The sequence below is a fragment of the Protopterus annectens genome, chromosome 1.part0 (assembly GCF_019279795.1).
Source record: "Protopterus annectens isolate FY-2018-M chromosome 1.part0, PAN1.0, whole genome shotgun sequence".
Classification (NCBI taxonomy): domain Eukaryota; kingdom Metazoa; phylum Chordata; order Ceratodontiformes; family Protopteridae; genus Protopterus; species Protopterus annectens.
In genome coordinates this window covers 1294505778-1294525023 of record NC_056725.1, presented here as the reverse complement: position 1 = coordinate 1294525023, position 19246 = coordinate 1294505778, and the positions used below count along the sequence as shown (strand labels likewise).

General features: G+C 38.5%; 1 protein-coding gene across 1 annotated transcript in view; it reads left to right on the top strand.

Moving 5' to 3' along the window:
- Nucleotides 1-19246, top strand: part of LOC122797693 (cytochrome P450 2D15-like) — an 807038-nt gene that overhangs the window by 344842 nt on the left and 442950 nt on the right. The window lies entirely within an intron of this gene.

The following is a 19246-nucleotide window of genomic DNA, read 5'->3' as shown; positions in this document are numbered from 1 at the left end:
CCCCCCTTCTAAGACTTATCCTGTGAGTACTGTCTTGTTACTTCACTTGCTGAGAGTTGCACAGTAGCTAAATGGAGACTGAGAGCATCAAGCACAGGACCAAAGAAAAAACACATGTTATGAGTTTATAGACTTAATCCTTTGTGCCCTGTGTGCAAATTATGTATTTGCCAGTTATGAACACCCAGAAGGAGTTTATAAAGTATTACATGATATCAAATTAAAACTTACATAATGCTGGAAAGCTGTCTCTGTTACCTGGTGTCCGACTACAATCACCTTACAGATATTTATGCTTGTTGAATAATAAATATTTATGCATATTTATAGAAGTATGTCAGACAGTGTCCACACAGTAGCATGGTAGAACAGCATTTTGCTGGGCTGCTCAGCACGTAGGTCAGAAATATAAACTGAACCAAATTCAGTAGTCAGTAAGTGAAAACATATGTTTTTTATATGTCATTATGAATGTGTCTCATGTTAATATTTCTTTTAATAACTTAACCTAGGTAGAGCATATATGGTATTTCACAGCATCAAATAAAAACTTACATAATGCTGCAAAAGTCGCCATTGGTACCTGCTGTCTGCCTAAAACTATTTGCAGATATTTATACCTGGTTAGTAATAAAATATGCATATATATATATATATATATATATATATATATATATATATATATATCATATTTCTGTAAATATGTCAGGTATTTCACATACCCATTCAACAGAGCTGTGATGAATTGCTCCTCAGACAAATGGGGTGGACTATACAATACCAGAGAAAATGTGAGTGGCTTTCTGGAAATAAAATTAATATCTGCCATATGCTAATAACTACATTAATAACTTGAATGAAAAGGTGTTTATATCTAGTAGCATAGCTAGGGCAGGGCAAGAGGGGCAACTGCCCTGAGTGCAAAATATTAGTGGGGCGATTAGTCATCCTTCAACCCGATCGCTGTTTATTGCAGTACTAGTTTTTAAAAGCTGTTATTGCATTTGCAGACACGCCTGCGCACAGTAGCACTCCATTTGTGGTCTAAACTGTAGCAAGTAGTTTGCTATAATTTAAAAGTAAACTAAAACCTGGGCACTGTAGAACTCCGTGCAGGGTATATAGTGTAGCAACAGCAGTTTTCTACAGTTTAAAAGAGAAAATACATATTTTTAAACTAAAAGACTGAGTGCTGAAGTGCTGTAGGTTAAAAGAAGAACTTATTATTATTATTATTATTATTATTATTATTATTATTATTATTATTATTAGAGTTTGCTGAAGGAGGTTCAGGGCACAGAAATGGAACCTGAATGGCTGGGGCAGAAAAGAGGGGATGTGTCATGTATCTGACTACCTGGTGGTCGTCCAGTAGGAGGAGCAGACTTTTTTGCTTACTTTAAGAGCTAAGGGGGTGGAGTGCTAGTGTTTGGAACCATCACAGTGCGCTGGATGAGCTCATTACACTTCTGTTTTTGTGATACTCCATGATACCAAATGCTGGGAAATGTTTGGCCTAGTAGTTGGTGACTAACTAGCAGTGCTTTGCAAATATTTATATTTATTTTTCCTTATCCATACAAATTTCTACAATGCAAATAACTCAAAAATGGAGGAACATATACAAAACAGCTTTGTAGCAAATTGAAGCTGACCTCTACATGAACAAAAGTCGCATTGAAAGTTAGTGTCTCTGTACTGTGGTTAGAGAGATACTAATAGTTATTTAATATGATTATAATAATGTAAGGTATGTATTATCTAATTAGTTGTGTGAAGAGTGGGTAAAGATAGATGAAGGCTGCCAGCCTAGCCAGATAGAATTTTGCAGATAATTCTGTCATTTGTAAATATGATTGTAAACTACAGGCTTGTTGTCTTAAATGTAAAGAAATAGTGTTACATGTGAAACTGAAAAAAAATGAAATGGTGCTCTCTATTGACCACGTAAAACATGTTGTGACCCTTTGATCTAAAGCCGGCTCCAGCCAGTCTAGGTGAAGACATACTTGCTATTGTTTTAACCAAGAGTTAAACTGCTAGATTTAAACATGCAAATATATTTTTATTGCTCTGCTTCTTGACAGGCTGCAAGATAAAAGGAGATGTTAAGAATGTAAATGCAGTTTCTGTTAGCCTGGGAACCCAGGGAAGTGTGAAGAATGATGTAATGGGAACCAGGAGTGTGATTTTAAAAAACAGAGAGAATCCGAGATTATTGAGCATTTTTGTCTTGACAATCCAACTCACAGCACTCTGCCTTGCTCTATATGTAAGGAGTATTTTAGCACTGTGTTTTCTCTTAGAAATAGATAGGAACTAGAAAGATTAGACTAAGTATTTTTCTGTGATGTCAGAACTTTATTACTGCATTGTTTTACATATTTCTCTGTGATCTCTGAACTCTTGACTAGCGCTGTTTAGTCAAAAGTATTGTCTTGTGTTTTTAGTATTTATTATTAAATATTTTTAAACCCTTTCAACTGTGGCTGTTTTGTGTAGAGATAAGTTAAGCTCTTAAGTGTACTTGCATGTCTTTGGTAAAACTGTACAATGTCACTCTAATCAGCCTTGACTGTTTAGTCACACTTACCAACTGGATAATAATATTGTGCAGTAATAATTGGACACCCTTTTAAGGGCCTTTAAGTAGCTGATAAATTTTAGAGGGTGGTGGCAAGTGGTACTACCATATAGTCTGGGTAAAAGGGGTCTGCATACAGGCAGTAGAACACCTTAGGTGAAAAAGATAAATCAGAAGGAAACAACTTAGACTGTATGGGCCCTAGGATAGAGCCTTATGGATACCCTGATCATAACTTAGAATTTTACTTGCCCAGTTGTTGAATGCTACTTGCCATCTCCTATTTATAAGCCGTCGAGCTATCCTTAGTATCAGGGTTGCATTAGTACCATTGCTATCTAGGTGTTCTAATTTATTGATCAGTGTTTTGTGTATGACTTTATCAAAGGTTAAAGATAGCTCTCCAAAATTGTATTTCAAATTTTTTTTTTCATTTATGTCTGCTATTATATTATAACATTTTGATATTATAAGCTATTTTTAGACCTATTTTCAGTATATACACACTAATATGTGATTTCTGTCCTAACATTTCCAGTTTTGACAATAATGTTACAAAAATAATCTACATTATTTTTTCACAAGAAAGTAGACCTATTTGTTTCATTGAGTCTGGATTTGTCCTGTTTCCTTTTCCCTCAATGACCATTTTAAAAAGTGTATGTCTCCAGTCTTGAGGACTCACTACATACATAAATGGCCTAGTGTATAAAAAATGTTGTTGTACTTAAAGCTGACATTTTCTCAGGTCATTAGTACTAGTGCCATCTCCTCCTTGTGCTTGTTTGGGTCCAGTCTGCATAGTACTTTTTTCAATATAATCTAATTTGATTTCAGTATCTGAAGTTCCTTGGATATTACTAGCACAGATTATATCTCCTTTGTGGAATCAAAGGGATTTGTGTAACATTTTCTGCATATATCTACAGTATGTTGTATCTGAGAATGCCTTTTAGAATCTGTGCAGTTTATCAGTTTGTATGCCATTACTCCTTTTACATAGCTATAAAATGAATTCTTATTATGCTAAATATCTTTATACACATTTTCTTGAAAATGTTCTTGCTGTTGTCAAACACAGTCGGACAGATTCAGAAATGTTACCATGAGGTGTATACCTGGTAGTAACCATTTCACATTTAGAGACAGCCCTACAACAGCACTGCACCACATGGAGATGCAGCACACCAGTGGGGTGTCTCCTTAGCCAAACACAAATGCTAATTAGGCATTCTGCAGGAGCAGACTATGCTAATTAGCCAGGTGTTTCCCCCCCAAAATATGCCTGTAGGATTTAGTCTTGATCAACTGCATGATTTACATCAGCTGCCCATGTTATTAAACACAGCCAAACACTTATGTTCTCCTGATCATGTTATAAGTAAGTGCTGAAGAGTTTAGTGAACAGGTGGTGTTGGTGACTGTATTTATGTATGTATGTATGTATGCATATATGTGGTGCATGTGTGAGTGTATGTGGATGTATGAGTGGTTTAACGTGTGTGTGTGTGTGTGTGTTTGCATGCTGGGAGATTGCAGTAAGGGGGGGTAGTTGTTAGAGGATAGGTAGGGTAGGGATGTGTGTGTGTGTGTGTGTGTGTGTGTGTGTGTGTGTGTGTGTGTGTGTGTGTGTGTGTGTATGGGTGAATGACCGAGTGTGTCTGTGTGTGTGGTGTGGGGGGAGGCTGTTACATGTTCCGATTCCCCTAGACTAATGAGCAAATCCTGTGATATTGGAGAGTAGAAATGCTAAACATCATGGATGCACTTCATATTGTGCCTTAAAGGCACTTAGAAAAATGTTTTGCTTCGTAAATGATGTGGGTCTGTGGAATACTAGACACCAGGGATACTCTTTGCATCATGCCATTAAGGCAGTTAAGACAATTCAAGCCCTGTACCCTCAGCACTGACCAGCACCTTCTTAGTTCTCTGTGCCAGACTGGATACAAGGGATTCTTCTATTTATTACTTTAGTGTCTTTAAAATAATAATAATAAAAAGTTAAAGGTGGGGAAAATATTTGAACCTTGACTGTTTCACATAGGAATAAGTTTATCAATAAAGTACCTTAACCCTTTATACTAACTGAGATGTTATTGTGGTGGGGTATTTTCTACATAGTAAGAAGTATAAAACTTTTAATGTCTGGAATTATTCACTACTTACAACTGTCTGTGTCTTATGACAGACATAGCATGTGTAAGATGTAACAGCAGGAGCATTCTGCAAAATCAGGGACAGTTGAGAGGGATGGCAGATGTGTCCATGTGGTGGGAGGCTTCAAGACAAAGCCCGGACAAACACTAGGAAGACGTTTTAAACTATTAGGTGGAGTCACTTAAGAAGTTAATAGACCAACAGCTCTAGCATCATGATGGACATTGCAGACAAGAAGAATAAAACTCTGTCTGCCATTATTGATAGACTTTAAGGATCCATGATTAATGAGGACAGGGACAAAAAAGAATAGACTTCGGGACAGATAAGAAGTGTGCCTGTGAGTGTGTGTTTGTGTGTGTCTGTATGTGTGCGCATATGCACTTTTGTGTGTGTTTGAACGTGTGTGGGAGACTGAGATTGTGTGACTGTGCCAGTGCGATGCATGGGCCACCAGTGTTGACTACCTCAAGAAAGTGCTAATGTGCACTCCTAGTAGTTAAGGGTCATTCAGAAATATGCAAAGTAGGCAATGCTGAGTTTTTTCCTCTTTGTGGCAAATGTGTCTATGAATCACAATTTTCCACATCATGGAAATATTCCCTTCTAGCCACAGCTCTTACTGCCAGTGGTGGGGTTCTTTCTCAATCCTCTTGAAGGTGTCTGGTACTGCTCCTGGGGATTGCATATTATTGTTTTGTCTTATTAATAGGCAATCGTTTATGCTTTCTTTCCCTGAGACTTTGTCAGTTCTAGTTGGTTCACTTATTATTTGTGGTGGTTGTTTTTGTGTGTATTGTTGTTCAGGTGGGGGTTGTGCCCTGTCCATGTTTACATCTCAAAGCATTACAGTATCTTATTTTATGTGTTATGAATTCTAATACATTTTCTAAAGAGGATAATATTCATTGTAGATATATACCAGGTGAAATATACATAACACTTGTATCTAGCTTGAGTAAATGAATTTACTGTCATGTTTGCTAGACAAACTTCAGATTCAAAGGATGGGAATAGGTAGGTGTGATGTGGGTAACTAGAGAGGTTTAGAGTATACAGATTTCTCTTGCTCTTTTAGAAATGTTTGTCAATTCTAAGGATGTGAAAACTTGGTAGGAGAGTTTCTTCATCTCATGTTTTAGGTTTTAGGTTTTAGCCAGTTTTTTGTAATAGTTGACATGCCAGGTTTGTAATACTCTATCCAGCTATTAAGTTCAGTTATAACATAAGCTTCTTTTATTTATTTGGTATTATTATTTGTCCTCTAGAGACAGCATGATGCCTCTTTGCTTGACTTTAAAGCTGCATGTTGTGATAAGTAGGACATGAGTTTAGTTCAGCGTCACCACTTAGGACGAGATACATTACAATATATTTGTGGTTCTGGAAAAGTTTGTTTTATTTCTTCTAGTAGATGTACTACCTTTTTGGAAGGGTCTTTCTTAATCAGCAACTATTTTCATTTTAGTATAGTTGTATTGTATTTGTGTTGCTGTTGATATATAATAACGATTGTAGATACATTTGGGAGATATTTTGGGAATGAGGTTGGTAGTTGTTGAAATACGTATACTGCACAGGTGCCTGCTATCCTGTGATCCAAATTTGAATGGAACACATGATAGCTGCTATTAGTTACAAAGTTATATCTTGTTTTGGTGGCATGTTAGCTGATTTTTTATTGGTTATAATTAAGTTACATTTATATATTTATTGTTGTCTTTGGTGTTGAATGACTATACCATCAAAAGTAGAATTAGTATTAGGTGTTGGTTGGAAAAGTCCATTTAAAAGAGATTGGGTTGGGAGTGGTCTTAAGGTAACTTGTGTTGTACGCATATGTTTATGTGGGTGGGGCAGGGGCAATGTGACTTAAATGGAAGAACAACAGGCTATCCTGGGCTGGGGTTGGGAGGGGACCATAGCAGGCTGCCAATGAGTAGGTGTAATAATCAATCAGTATGTGCATGCATACTTTCAAGACCTTTAGCTGCACAGCAAAGCCATAGGCACAATCCCAAGAGTGCAGAGTAAGTTCAGTTTTTGTAAACTAGTTTTATAAAGAAATAAATGTGTAATATAATAAAGCAGAGATTGGTTTTGTTATTAAAATGTTAAAATAATTAATAGTAGTCTCACTGTTTTTCTGTGTAGCTTGTACCTGCTGAATTACTAGATGTTTGGTATCCCCGTGTACATGGGCATCATGGATGCTGACACTATCAGTGGCCAATGTCTTGACTCAAAACCTAGCCCTGTTTTTATGTGGAAAATCTGCTACTCTTAAATGTCCTTAATTTGGAGAAGAGTTTAATCAGTACTTTCTGGCATCTAAACTCACTTGTGACAGTTTTTTGTACAGCCCTGACAGCTACATGGAAAACTCCACAGAAATGGTAGGTGTTAGAGCACAAAAGCACTACTTCAGAGCCAGTGGGCAGTCAGAAATAAAACCTTCAGTTGGCAAAGAAGTGGAATATCCTGTAAGGGTACTGTTTAAAGTTGGTGCAATATCAACATTAGCTTTAAAATTATATAAACAATTGATTAGCTACTTAATATGGCCACTGCCTTTACTATAAATACCAATTGATTAGTTACTTAATATGGCCACTGCCTTTGCTATAAACATTGTCCCCTCGTTAAGTAAAAACACCTTAGCTGTCATGCACCTCCGTGATAAAGCCTTGAAACACCACCATAAAAATAAAACCCTACTCACCCTAAATGAATACAAAATACTCTGCAACAAACTTAAAACGCTCATTACTTCAGATTGAAAACCCTGTTATACCACACTCCAAAACAACCATAAGACTAACCCTAAAAAATTCTGGGATAGTATCACTACTCTCTTCAATCCAGGCAGAAAGAATAATCCTTGCCCTGATCATAATGTTTCCGATACCAATCTAGCCAGGTCTACCTGAAAATACCGAAATCGCAGATCGCCGACAACGAGAACATTGACACCGGAAGATCGACAACAGAGAAGACCAACAGTTGAGAATCCCAACGCTAAGAACACCGACATGTTAAGGTAAGTCTGCGATAGGGACGGACGTTAGGGTCAGGGTGTAGGTAAGGTAAGTGTGTGATAGTGACGAATGTTAGGCTAGGGTGCATGTCAGGTAGGTGTGTGATAGTGACGGAGTTTAGGGTTAGGGGCGGATTAAGTGAGTTAGGGTTAGGGTGTGGGTAAGGTAAGTGTGCGATAGTGACGGACCTTAGGGTTAGGGTTTGGGTTAAGGTAAGTGCATAGATAGTTGTGTATGTAAGGTTTAGTGTAGGTTTGTAAGGTTTTTGGTGTGCTTGTGTTGTGTGTGTGTTTTTCAGGAAAGGTGTTTGTTTATTGATTGTCGGGATTTCGGTTTGTCGGGCATGTGAAGTTTTGTGTTTTTGAACTTTTTTTTTTTCGTTTTTTTCGTGTCTGTTATTTCGTTGTCTGTGTTTTGGCGTGTTGGTGTTATCAGGTAGACCCATCTAGCCACACTACTTAATAACTTCTTCATTGACTCCATATCCAGATTAACATAATCCTTCCTAAACAACCCTACTTACCCAGCTACACCTCCCAATATCTCCCCATCCTCTGGTATTTCCACCTCCCAGGTCCCTCTCTTCTCTCTGAAACCCATCCCAGTATCAACTATAAAAAAACTCCTCCACAAATTAAAACCATGCTCCAATGCCCCTGACAATATTCCCAAAGATAGCCGCTGATGCCATTGCCTTCCCCATTTGTATTCTCATTAACCAGTCAATCCAAGAAGTCTACATACCCCAACTCTGGAAAAAAGCCTTTATTATTCCCCTCCACAAAGGGGGAAACAATAATAGCAGCACCAATTTCAGACCCATCGCCTTCTTATCTCTCATCTCCAAACTACTTGAAAAGTGTATCCATCTACAACTGCTACCCTACCACATCGACAACCACCAGCTAGCCCCCACACAACATGGATTCAGGCCTGGACACAGCACTACTACTGCACTACTCTCCTTCCTTGAAACTGTGAATAAAGCGCGTGACTTCGGCTGTATTGTATCCACCCTCTTCCTGGACCTTTCAAAGGCCTTTGATACCATCTCTCACAACCTTCTACTAACCAAACTCTCTAATCTAAATCTGTCACGCTCTTCCATCAACTGGGTTACCAGTTACCTTTCCAATAGACAACAAGCAGTCAAATGGAAGAAAGCTTTCTCCCCATTCCTCAACACCCCCACTGGAGTACCCCAGGATTCCATACTAGGTCCCCTGTTATTCAATATATTTATAAACGACCTTCACAGCGCCATCCCTAATGCTAAGATAATCCAATCCGCAGATGATTCAACAATTATCTGTTCTGCTAACTCCACTTCCACCCTCATAAAATTAACCCAAGATGCCTTCTCATCCATGGAACAATGGAGGCTAGATATTCATTTGGCACTCAGTGCATCAAAAACCAAACTCATTCTATTCACCCCTTCCAAATCCACAATTATCAATAAAAACTAATTTGCTATCACCAGTCAGAATAACACTTCCTTTGAAATAGTATCCAGTACTAAACTGTTAGGTGTCCTCATTGACAATCAGTTTAAATTTGACACACACATACAAACAAATATTAAAAAAACACACCAGAAACTTGGCATGTTCTATCGCCACAATCGCTATCTCACTTCATATACTAGATTTCTTCTCTCCACCACATATCTCATCCTTTCTCTCCTTTATGGCGCCCCACTCCTAACCAACCTATCATCTTCCACCAAGACAAAACTTTCTTCCTGCTACAACAAAATCGCCAAATTTTCCACTGGCTGCAGATCCTCCTCTCATCACTGTATTGCCCTCCACAAACTATATTGGCTAGAGTTGCCCAACTATCTTATCTACTCCCAACTAATTTATGCTCAAAAACTCATTTTCAGTCCTCCCTATGCCCTTCTCTAGCCTCAACCTTTACAATGCACCTACCCAACAGACTCCTAAGAACAAACGCCCAGAATCTGATCAAACTTTACAAACCAGCCCACCCAGCGAGCAAACTCCTAATCTCTTTCTCCGTAGCACATCTTTGGAACTCCCTTCCACCCCATATTCGCCTCACCAGCTGCCCCACCACCTTCAAAGCTCTGCTCCACTCACACTTAGCATCACTCTGGGAATGTTTATGTTCCCATCCTGCATAATGCCCACGTAGCTACCTTACTACCTACTGTATCTCCTATTTCCTAACTCAACTATCTTCCTCCCCATTTTTCTCTCTGTCTCTTCTTCCCCTAACTCATCCCTCCCTTATCATCACTTAACTTGTATATCCCCCCTCACACCATTCATATTTTCCTTGTGGGAATATATTTACTTGTAAATAGCTGCTGAGAGTTGTAATTGACTTGTATATACCTACTTAATGTAACAGACTTAACTTCTTTTGTAGCAATGATAGGAACTATATATTTGTATTGTTATATAATTTCTTTGTCTTCTAGATTCTATCATCAAATGCTTTGTTTTTCATGTACGCTTCATACACTTCTTTTTACTATAACATCCTGTTATTTTTTGTTTTGTATACTTTGTGTCTATGGAGCTTTTTTCCCCAGGACTCCATTGAAAATGGGCTCTTTTGGCCCAATGGACCATCCTGGGAAACAAACTGCAAATAAAAAAAATAAATAAATAAAAATTAGCTACTTAATATGGCCGCAGCCTTTGCTATAAATACAAGTCGATTGGCTACTTAATATAGCCACTGCCTTTACTATAAATACCAAATGATTAGCTGCTTAACATAGCCACTGCCTTTGCTGTAAATACCAATTGATTAGCTACTTAATATGGCCACAGCCTTTGCTGTGAATACCAATCGATTAGCTACTTAATATGGCCACTGCCTTTGCTGTGAATACCAGTCGATTAGCTACTTAATATGGCCACTGCATTTGCTGTAAATACCACTTGATTAGCTACTTAATATGGCCACTGCCTTTGCTGTAAATACCAATTGATTAGCTACTTAATATGGCCACTGCATTTGCTGTGAATACCACTTGATTAGCTACTTAATATGGCCACTGCCTTTGCTGTAAATACCACTTGATTAGCTACTTAATATGGCCTGCCTTTGCTGTAAATACCAATTGATTAGCTACTTAATATGGCCTGCCTTTGCTGTAAATACCACTTGATTAGCTACTTAATATGGCCACTGCCTTTGCTATAAATCCAAATTGATTAGCTACTTAACATGGCCACTGCCTTTGCTATAAATACCAATCGATTAGCTACTTAATATGGCCACTGCCTTTGCTGTGAATACCAATCGATTAGCTACTTAATATGGCCACTGCATTTGCTGTAAATACCACTTGATTAGCTACTTAATATGACCACTGCCTTTGCTGTGAATACCAATCGATTAGCTACTTAATATGGCCACTGCATTTGCTGTAAATACCACTTGATTAGCTACTTAATATGGCCACTGCCTTTGCTGTAAATACCACTTGATTAGCTACTTAATATGGCCACTGCCTTTGCTATAAATCCAAATTGATTAGCTACTTGATATGGCCACTGCCTTTGCTCTTCCACTGCTGCTGTGTGCTGGGCTGGGATGTTGTTGTTACACAGGCTGAGCAGAAGCCTTGATTTCCTGTGGTCTGGGAATGGTCATGTTTTCAGCGTCCACTGAGATAACATTTAATTCTGTTTTTCATAAAATCCGTTGAAAGCTGTTGTTGCCTGAACATTGCAAAATTAAATAATGTGCTGCTGGAAGCCCTGCTCTTAAAAAGAAAATTCAAACCAGGGGAAAAATTATTTTTTGGTGAAGATGCTTGAAGTGTGCAACTTCCTCTGGAAGAAAATGTTGCGCAAAAGACTATCTGTTGTGCAAGCACTGAAAAATACATGCTGAACGCATACACAGTACAGGCTTTACCTGTCCCCTACAGTGGAATAGTCATGATGGAACACTGAAGTTCAGTTATACAGTAACATTATTAAGAAAATGTAAGATATTTTCTTAAATAATGTCACACTCCTATGTGTGGATAATGTTTACACATAGCTTGCTTGCGTGCTTTGATCACTTTGACTTTAACCTCATGATTAAGCTGTGCCAACCACGGGTAAATCCAGCATTACCCCCACCCAACTGTGGATTATTACAAAAGCAAACGTTACCATTAGTTTGAAATGAGATGGTTCTACTTTGCCTGGAAGAAATTCGACATAAAAGCTTTATTTTAAACCAAAAAAGATATATATAAATAAATAAAAATAAGGACTTTCAGTCCAATTTATCAGATGACGTATATTCAGTTCAGGTACTTCTGGATGCTCATACTGAAGTATTTAATGAAGGACTAGACACACTGACTTTTCAACTTCTTCAGTGTTCTGTGAGATTTATCTTCTAACACTGATGAAAAGGAGAGTTGTTAAAGTGTAAGAAACATCAGAAAGGGAAAAGTTTACCAGTTTCCTAAAGCATAACAAATAGGTTGCACCTGTTTTCCCAGTTGTCAAGAGGGACATATCAATTCATTTTTGTCTTAATCACAAGGTAACCGAGGACCAAGTTGCTTTATTCATTTATTTATTTGTATAATTCTTATTTTTGTGTATTTTTCATGTTCTCAGTGTAACCACTGAGCTTTCTTATCTGCTCAGATAGCCCATTTATTCCTCCAGGAAACAAAAGCCCTACAGCTTGTTCAGGCCTCTTAGTGCTATGAGTTGAATACCAAGGGCAGTGCCATCATCCATTTACTGCAACACTTTTTTCCTATTTTAAAAAAAACAACCAAATACTGTTTATCAGTTACAGAGTGAAAGTTTTATTTTGTAACAGCCAGCAGACTACAAAAGCCCATTCATCTACTGTATCCTGACTTCATAAAATCTAAGGAATATAGTCAGGGATGTTTACTATATAATTATACAGAAACTTCCCTGGGATGCTAAAGTTAGGGCTAGGTGTGTGGATGGGGTTGGATTGGGATGAGTTAGTCAAGTTCTCTGAATACAGCCAAGTTAGCCAGTGTGAAAGGTGTATGCCTAGAAAAGGGATGGGGACTAATAATTCTTAGCATCTAAGTGTTCATTGATTAGAACTGAACGACAGTGATGTTGATGGAAAGTAGATCGTGTGGATATGGGTTTCCACATATGGTACAAGATGTGGGATCAAGAAAGTGTGTGCAAATTGGGATCTTTAGAAAAGGGTAGGAGCAAATTACATAGGAAAAAATGGGAATTGTGGGAACAATTCATGCAGAGGAGGAACAAGGCTTAAAAGAAGGTAAGACTTCAATGGGCTATGTAATGCTTGACTGACAATGCCTGGATAAATTATAAGTGATGTATAATGTTTGCAACAGCTATTATGTCAGTGTGGTGTGTAATGTGTAATGTTTGTAACTGGAATTGTGTCAGCATAGTGTATTTTCATTTATATAATTGTAGGACTGCCTATAACATACGTGATAATTTAATAAAGATGTTTCTTTTTTTTAAAAAAATGTGTGTGTATGTAGAGAAGTGGGCAGCCTCGCTACAAAGTAAGTCAGAGAGTACAGTAGATGGATGTGAAAGTTTTGATGTATGGGTTGTCAGTCAGTTAGGGGACTAGGATTAATTCTGGCAGATTTTGGAAAACATGACATTGTACAGTCTGACTAAAGGCGTAGGTGGAAGTTGGTAACATATCCTTGTGGACTATCAGTTAGTGAGGGGTTTGAGACTAATTTTTGGCAGACTGCCTCAAATTTGAAATTCAGACATTTTGTTGGAGGGGCAAAGGGTGTGAGATGAGCAGTGTCTGCAGTCTCAAGGGTGTTGAGCTGAGCATTTTTATCAGTAAACACACTTCTTTGGATTATTAGAGCTGCCAGAAATACAGATGAAATGTACAAAGAGTCTGCTTGAATGTGAGGTGGTGAGCTTAGGGGATCAAATTGAGGTACTGCTGGCTGAGACTTCCATCAGAGAGCTCACATGAGGAGAGTTTGAGGACTAAAGTAGCCATTTCAGACAGGATTTATTTTTCAGGTGTCAGGACCCACCTATTGATAAGACTCACTAGGACATGCTTAACTAACCTCCAGTGCAAGGTGAAAGCATAGAGTTACTATAGCAACATGTACATTCATTGTGGTTTGAACATGAGAATAGGAGAAGCTTTAAAAAAAGTGGAGTAAGTTAGAGAATATTTAAATTTTCCACATTTAGCAATTCTGAAAGTAATTTCTATTGTGAATTAATAAATGTTTTATTAAACAACAATTTGTTTGTATTTAACAAAAAAAATACAGATTCGGGGGTTAGCTGTGGGGGTCTCCTGCAGCACCATCCTTTGCGAACATTATGATGGGTCATTCGGATTGTACTGTGCTGGAACCAGTAGTCATGGAATACCAGATTACATTTTTTAAGAGGTTTATTGATGACTTGTTTTTTGTCATGGTTGGGGATGTACAAAAAGTGCAAAGATTTGTTGACACCCTTAACTCCAGATCAGGATATTTAAAATTTGGCCTGGGGGATGTGGGACTAAAAGTCCATTTTTTGGATGTGATTCTGGAATGGGATGTTAAGTTTTATAAGTTAGGATTTTCAGGAAAGAAAGTGTCACCAACAGTTACTTGCATTACACCAGCATGCACCCTCATTACATGAAGAATAATATTCCAAAAGGGCATCTCATAAGAGAGCCAGTCAAATGACAAGTGAAATGGGTGACTTTTTGAAGGAAACTGAATTTATCACTACGTTGTTTGTTTTCAGAACGAACTGGCTCCCCATTTAAGCACCATGTTCAATAATAGCCTCGCATCAGGCTTTGTGCCCACTGAATGGTGCACAGCAACAGTTATCCCACTCCACAAAGGAGGAGCCACCACTGATCCTGGGAACTATCGACCTATTAGCCTGATGAGCCTGGTCTGCAGGGCCATGGAAGTATCATCATGGAACTCATAAACAAAGACATTGGTAACCTCCAAACTCTGGATCCCACCCAGTTTGGGTTTGTGAAAGGCAGATCATGCCCCCTGAACCTGATCGACTTCTTTGAGGCAGTCACCAAAGCTGTGGATGAGGGTAAGGTGGTTCACACAACCTATCTTGACCTCGCCAAGGCTTTCAACACCATCCCCCATTCTGGAGTTATAGCTAAACTCACTAAACTAGGTATAAATCCCTATATCACAAGATGGGTTGCCAACTGGCTCACTGACAGAACCCACACTGTAAAAGTTGCAGACTCCAAATCTGACCTCAATGCACAAGTGGAGTACCACAGGGTTCCGTCCTGGGACCTCTTCTGTTTGGTATCTACTTCTCTGAAGTACAGGCTAACACAGAAGGCCTCTGGCTAATGAAGTTCACAGATGACTGCAAACTAGGGGCCATAGTCAAGTCCCCAAATAATGTGGACATCCTACAGAAGGGCCTCACTGAGATAGATGCCTGGTGTCAGAGCCATGGCCTCAAGCTCAATGCCAAAAAGTGCAGTGTCATCCCCTTTGGTAAAAACTCTGTACCATTGAACTACCACATAGGCAGCAATCTACTTAACACCGAATGCATGATAAGAGATCTTGGGACCCAGGTGGACAGTAGTCTCTCCTTTGATAGTCACATCACCACAGTAGTCAGGAAGCCCTTCTATGTGGTACACCTCATCATAAAAGGGTTCTCATCCAGGAAAAAAGAGGTCATTGTTCCCCTCTACTCATCACTCATTAGACCCATTATAGAGTACAACGCCCCTTTTGGACTGTACCTCACAAGACATCTGTAGCAGCTGGAAAGGCCAGAGAAGTACCTCACAAAGAGGATTACTGGCCTCAAACAAATGCCCTACACTGACCGCCTCAAAAAACTACAGCTTTACTCCATAGCATATTGCCTACTCCGAGGTGATCTCTGCCTAACATATAAAGCTATGTCAAACCCAGAGCTGTTGGACATGCTACACCTAAATAAATCCCAATCCCTCCGAGCTACACACTCTAGGGACCTAAACCTTGTCACCACAGTAAACGGGACACGCTGGAGGGATAGATTCCTGTCCCAGAGACTTCCTGTACTCTAGAACAAGCTACTCATCTATGTCAAGCAAAGTTCTTCATTAGCACTCTTCAAGAAAAATCTTGATGAGTGGATGGGAAATAGGAAATACACCCCGGGGATCACTTCTGTGTCTCTGCTGGACAGTGGCACAGGAAAATAACTTTCTTGGGTGGCGTAAGCTATTGTACCTTTCTGGCTAGGCTTACGTAGGCCCTTAGGCCGATAGCCTAGTACCTACCTGTGAACCTATGAAAGGGGGTATAGTAAGATTCTGTTGAAAGAGCAGCTGAATATGTCACACAGAATAGGGACAGTCTCTTTCCAGCCATCTTTGAGCATGGGTTTTCCAACACTAATACAAAACAGAACCATGACAGGAACACATCTGATGCTGGTAACTATTTTTGTTTGGACATGTCAGTAGACAGTGGTATTATTAGAAACATTATTTCTGGCAAGTGGAAAATTTTAGAGGGAAATAAAGATTTACAATCCATTGTGGGGACCCAACCAAGGTTTGTATATAAAAATCAAAATAATTAAAAAAAATTTAGAAAGAGAGAGAAACAAACTTGTTCATTGTCCCAACATTACACAGAAAAGATGGGGCGTGTATAAGTATGTGAACTGTAACATATGTAGATACATTTCTGAAGGTCCCTTAGTTAATTTAGAACATTTGCCTTATACTTTGAAAGTTCCAGGGCACTTTAACTGTAAGAGTAAAGGAGTTGTATACATTGGTATGTGTGCACACTGTAGTGCATTCTGCATTGGTATGACTAAAAGAGCCCTATGCACTAGAATAAAGGAACATTATTACAATATTAGAAAACAAGACAAGACAAATGCTTTCTATAAGCATACTGTCATCTGTCCCATGTACAAAACATTTGGTTTTCTGTGCTGGAGCAAGGAAGCCATGATTTTAGGGGTGGCAATTTCAAAACAAATCTTGAACAAAAGGAGGCTTTATGGCAAATCAGATTAAACTCAGATAAAAAACTGGTATAAATGATGCTGTTACCATTAAATGTTTTTTGAAAGACCGTAGAGTCTATATAAGGAAATGACTTCCTAAGCTTTGAAATTTTATTGATTAATTGTGTAACTGTTTAAGTGGAAAGATGTGTTTATTGGTGCAGAGGCATTTCAAAACTGTTTTTAAATGTGATGTAGAGAATGTACATTTTATTCTGAAGTTTGGTTACGAAAGCGTGGATTAAAAGTTTTTATTACGCTAACATCGTGTGGATTTCACTCTGTTCTTCTGCATCCTCCAGTCTAGTTTTTTTGCTTATTAAAAGTTGGTTTAACATGTATGAACAATGCAGATAATAAAACTGAAAATACAATAAATAAATAAAGATAAGCAAATTGAATAAACATATGCAAATTCCTGTAACAGTAAAGACAACCTGAACATACAGCTAAGAATATTGTACCAATAAACAAATTATGACAGTTTCATGTAGCACAAGCTCTGGGGGGGGAGGTTGTCCAAGACTAGAAGCAAGTCAACAGGTCAAATAAGAGCTTTCAAAGTTCCACAGGTATGGGCCTACTACAACTGCCCAAATCTCAGGCAGTAAAACATTACTACCTCATAGCCAGGGACTTGGATGCCTCTCAGCTTGACCAGTCAGTCACTCACACTTAAACTCAACTACATATTCAGGTGAGGTGCAGCAGCAGCTCTGGGGAGGCAGTGGGAGAGGGTGGGAGTACAGGTTAGGGTCTTTAGGCAACAGTTGTGAGAGGAGTTTATGTTTAGGGGTGGGAAGAGCTTTACATTTATGGAACAAGAGGGAATTTTTAGGTTTATAGAGTGGGAGGTGAGTTTAAGGGTGAGGGAGTGATCAGAGCTTTTAGGTTTGTGGAGGGGACTGGAGAGGGAGTTTTATATTTAGGGAGCAGGGTTAAGGAGCAGTAGTGAAGTGTTAAGGTTAGGGAGCAATCAGGGACTTTGTTTGAGGAGGGAAACAGTCAGAGACCTAAGGATTAGGGAGGGTAGTGCTGTGGTTAAGGAAACAAATGGGAGATAAGGGTTAAAGTTAGGGTTTTAATAGGGCTGTGCAGTTAAATAAGGTCAGGTGGTAAGAGGGCTATGTAATCACTAGGATTGGGACAGTGTGAGTTAGGGTGGTACTATGGTGCAGCGGTTAGTGGTGTCACCTCACAGTAAGGGGTTCTCAAGTTTGATTCTCAGCATGGGGTGTCTTCTATGTAGAGTGTGCATGTCCTCACTGCATTTGCAGGGTCTATATTATAAACATGAAAGCTCAAAATAGAGAATACATGTACATCGACACATAAAGGTAAATGTACAAAAAGAGCAAAATACGTAATCGGCAAAAATAAAAACTCCAACCACATTTGCTTGGCCAGCGGGGCAATCGTGGGGAAGAGGAAATATCCTTTTCCCCACTATAGTGCGGTCTCGGAGTTGGTATATTTAAGTAGGGGGGACATGGGAGGGGTTCAGGGGGGGCTTGCCCCCCTGCAAAAGTGTGTTAATTTAATTTTATTTAGTTAATTTTTGCTGACCTGCATGGCACTGTTGGTTGTCAAAATACATTCAGATTTTTCATTTTACGTATTTTGCTCTTTTTGTACATCGATCTTTATGTGCATAGGTTTCCACTGGGTGCTCTAGTTTCCTCCCATATTCCAAAGACATGCGTCTGGAGAATTTCTCCCCGGGTCTTCACTGAAAATGGGCTCTTTCATGGTTGGAATTTCCCGGTAAATAAATAATAAGTAAATAAAAATTTCCCAAGTAGTGTAAGTGTCAGTAGGCCTGCATTTGAGCACCTCTAGCAGCTCCAGTGCACATAAATAGTGTATAGTAAAGGGTCCATTAATATTAAATAAAATGTAGATTCCTTCTTCCAAATTAGATTTAAAAACTCCAAAAAGTTCTTCATGGACAATATATGCTGCATATTTTCTGGTACTATGTCAGACATAAGCTTTCTATCCCCAAAATGTGCTCTTAGTTTATTGCACTACTTAATAATTTTTTGTGATCTAAAGTGTTGTCTTAGAATATTGTTACTGATTTGTGCCACCATTAACTGTATCTCTATACCATTGCAGTACTTGGAACTTGCTGCATTTTACATGTTATAATGTTTTATTATGTTGTGTTTCTGTGTCAGACAGGTTTATCACAGTAAGTCCCTCTGGATATGAATATGAATAAATCAGTTAATGAAACAGTAAGAGAAAAAAATGTAAAATTATTGGAATTTAGGGGTTTCATTGTGCAAGTTAAACAACTAGTTGTAGGATGATTAGTATTCAGTGAAATGCTTGGGAAATGTAGTCTGTTGTTTCACAAATAAAAAAATATATATATAAAAATTGATTATAACAAAGACTGTAGCTGTATGTGGAAAGTCAGTAACATGACTATAAAA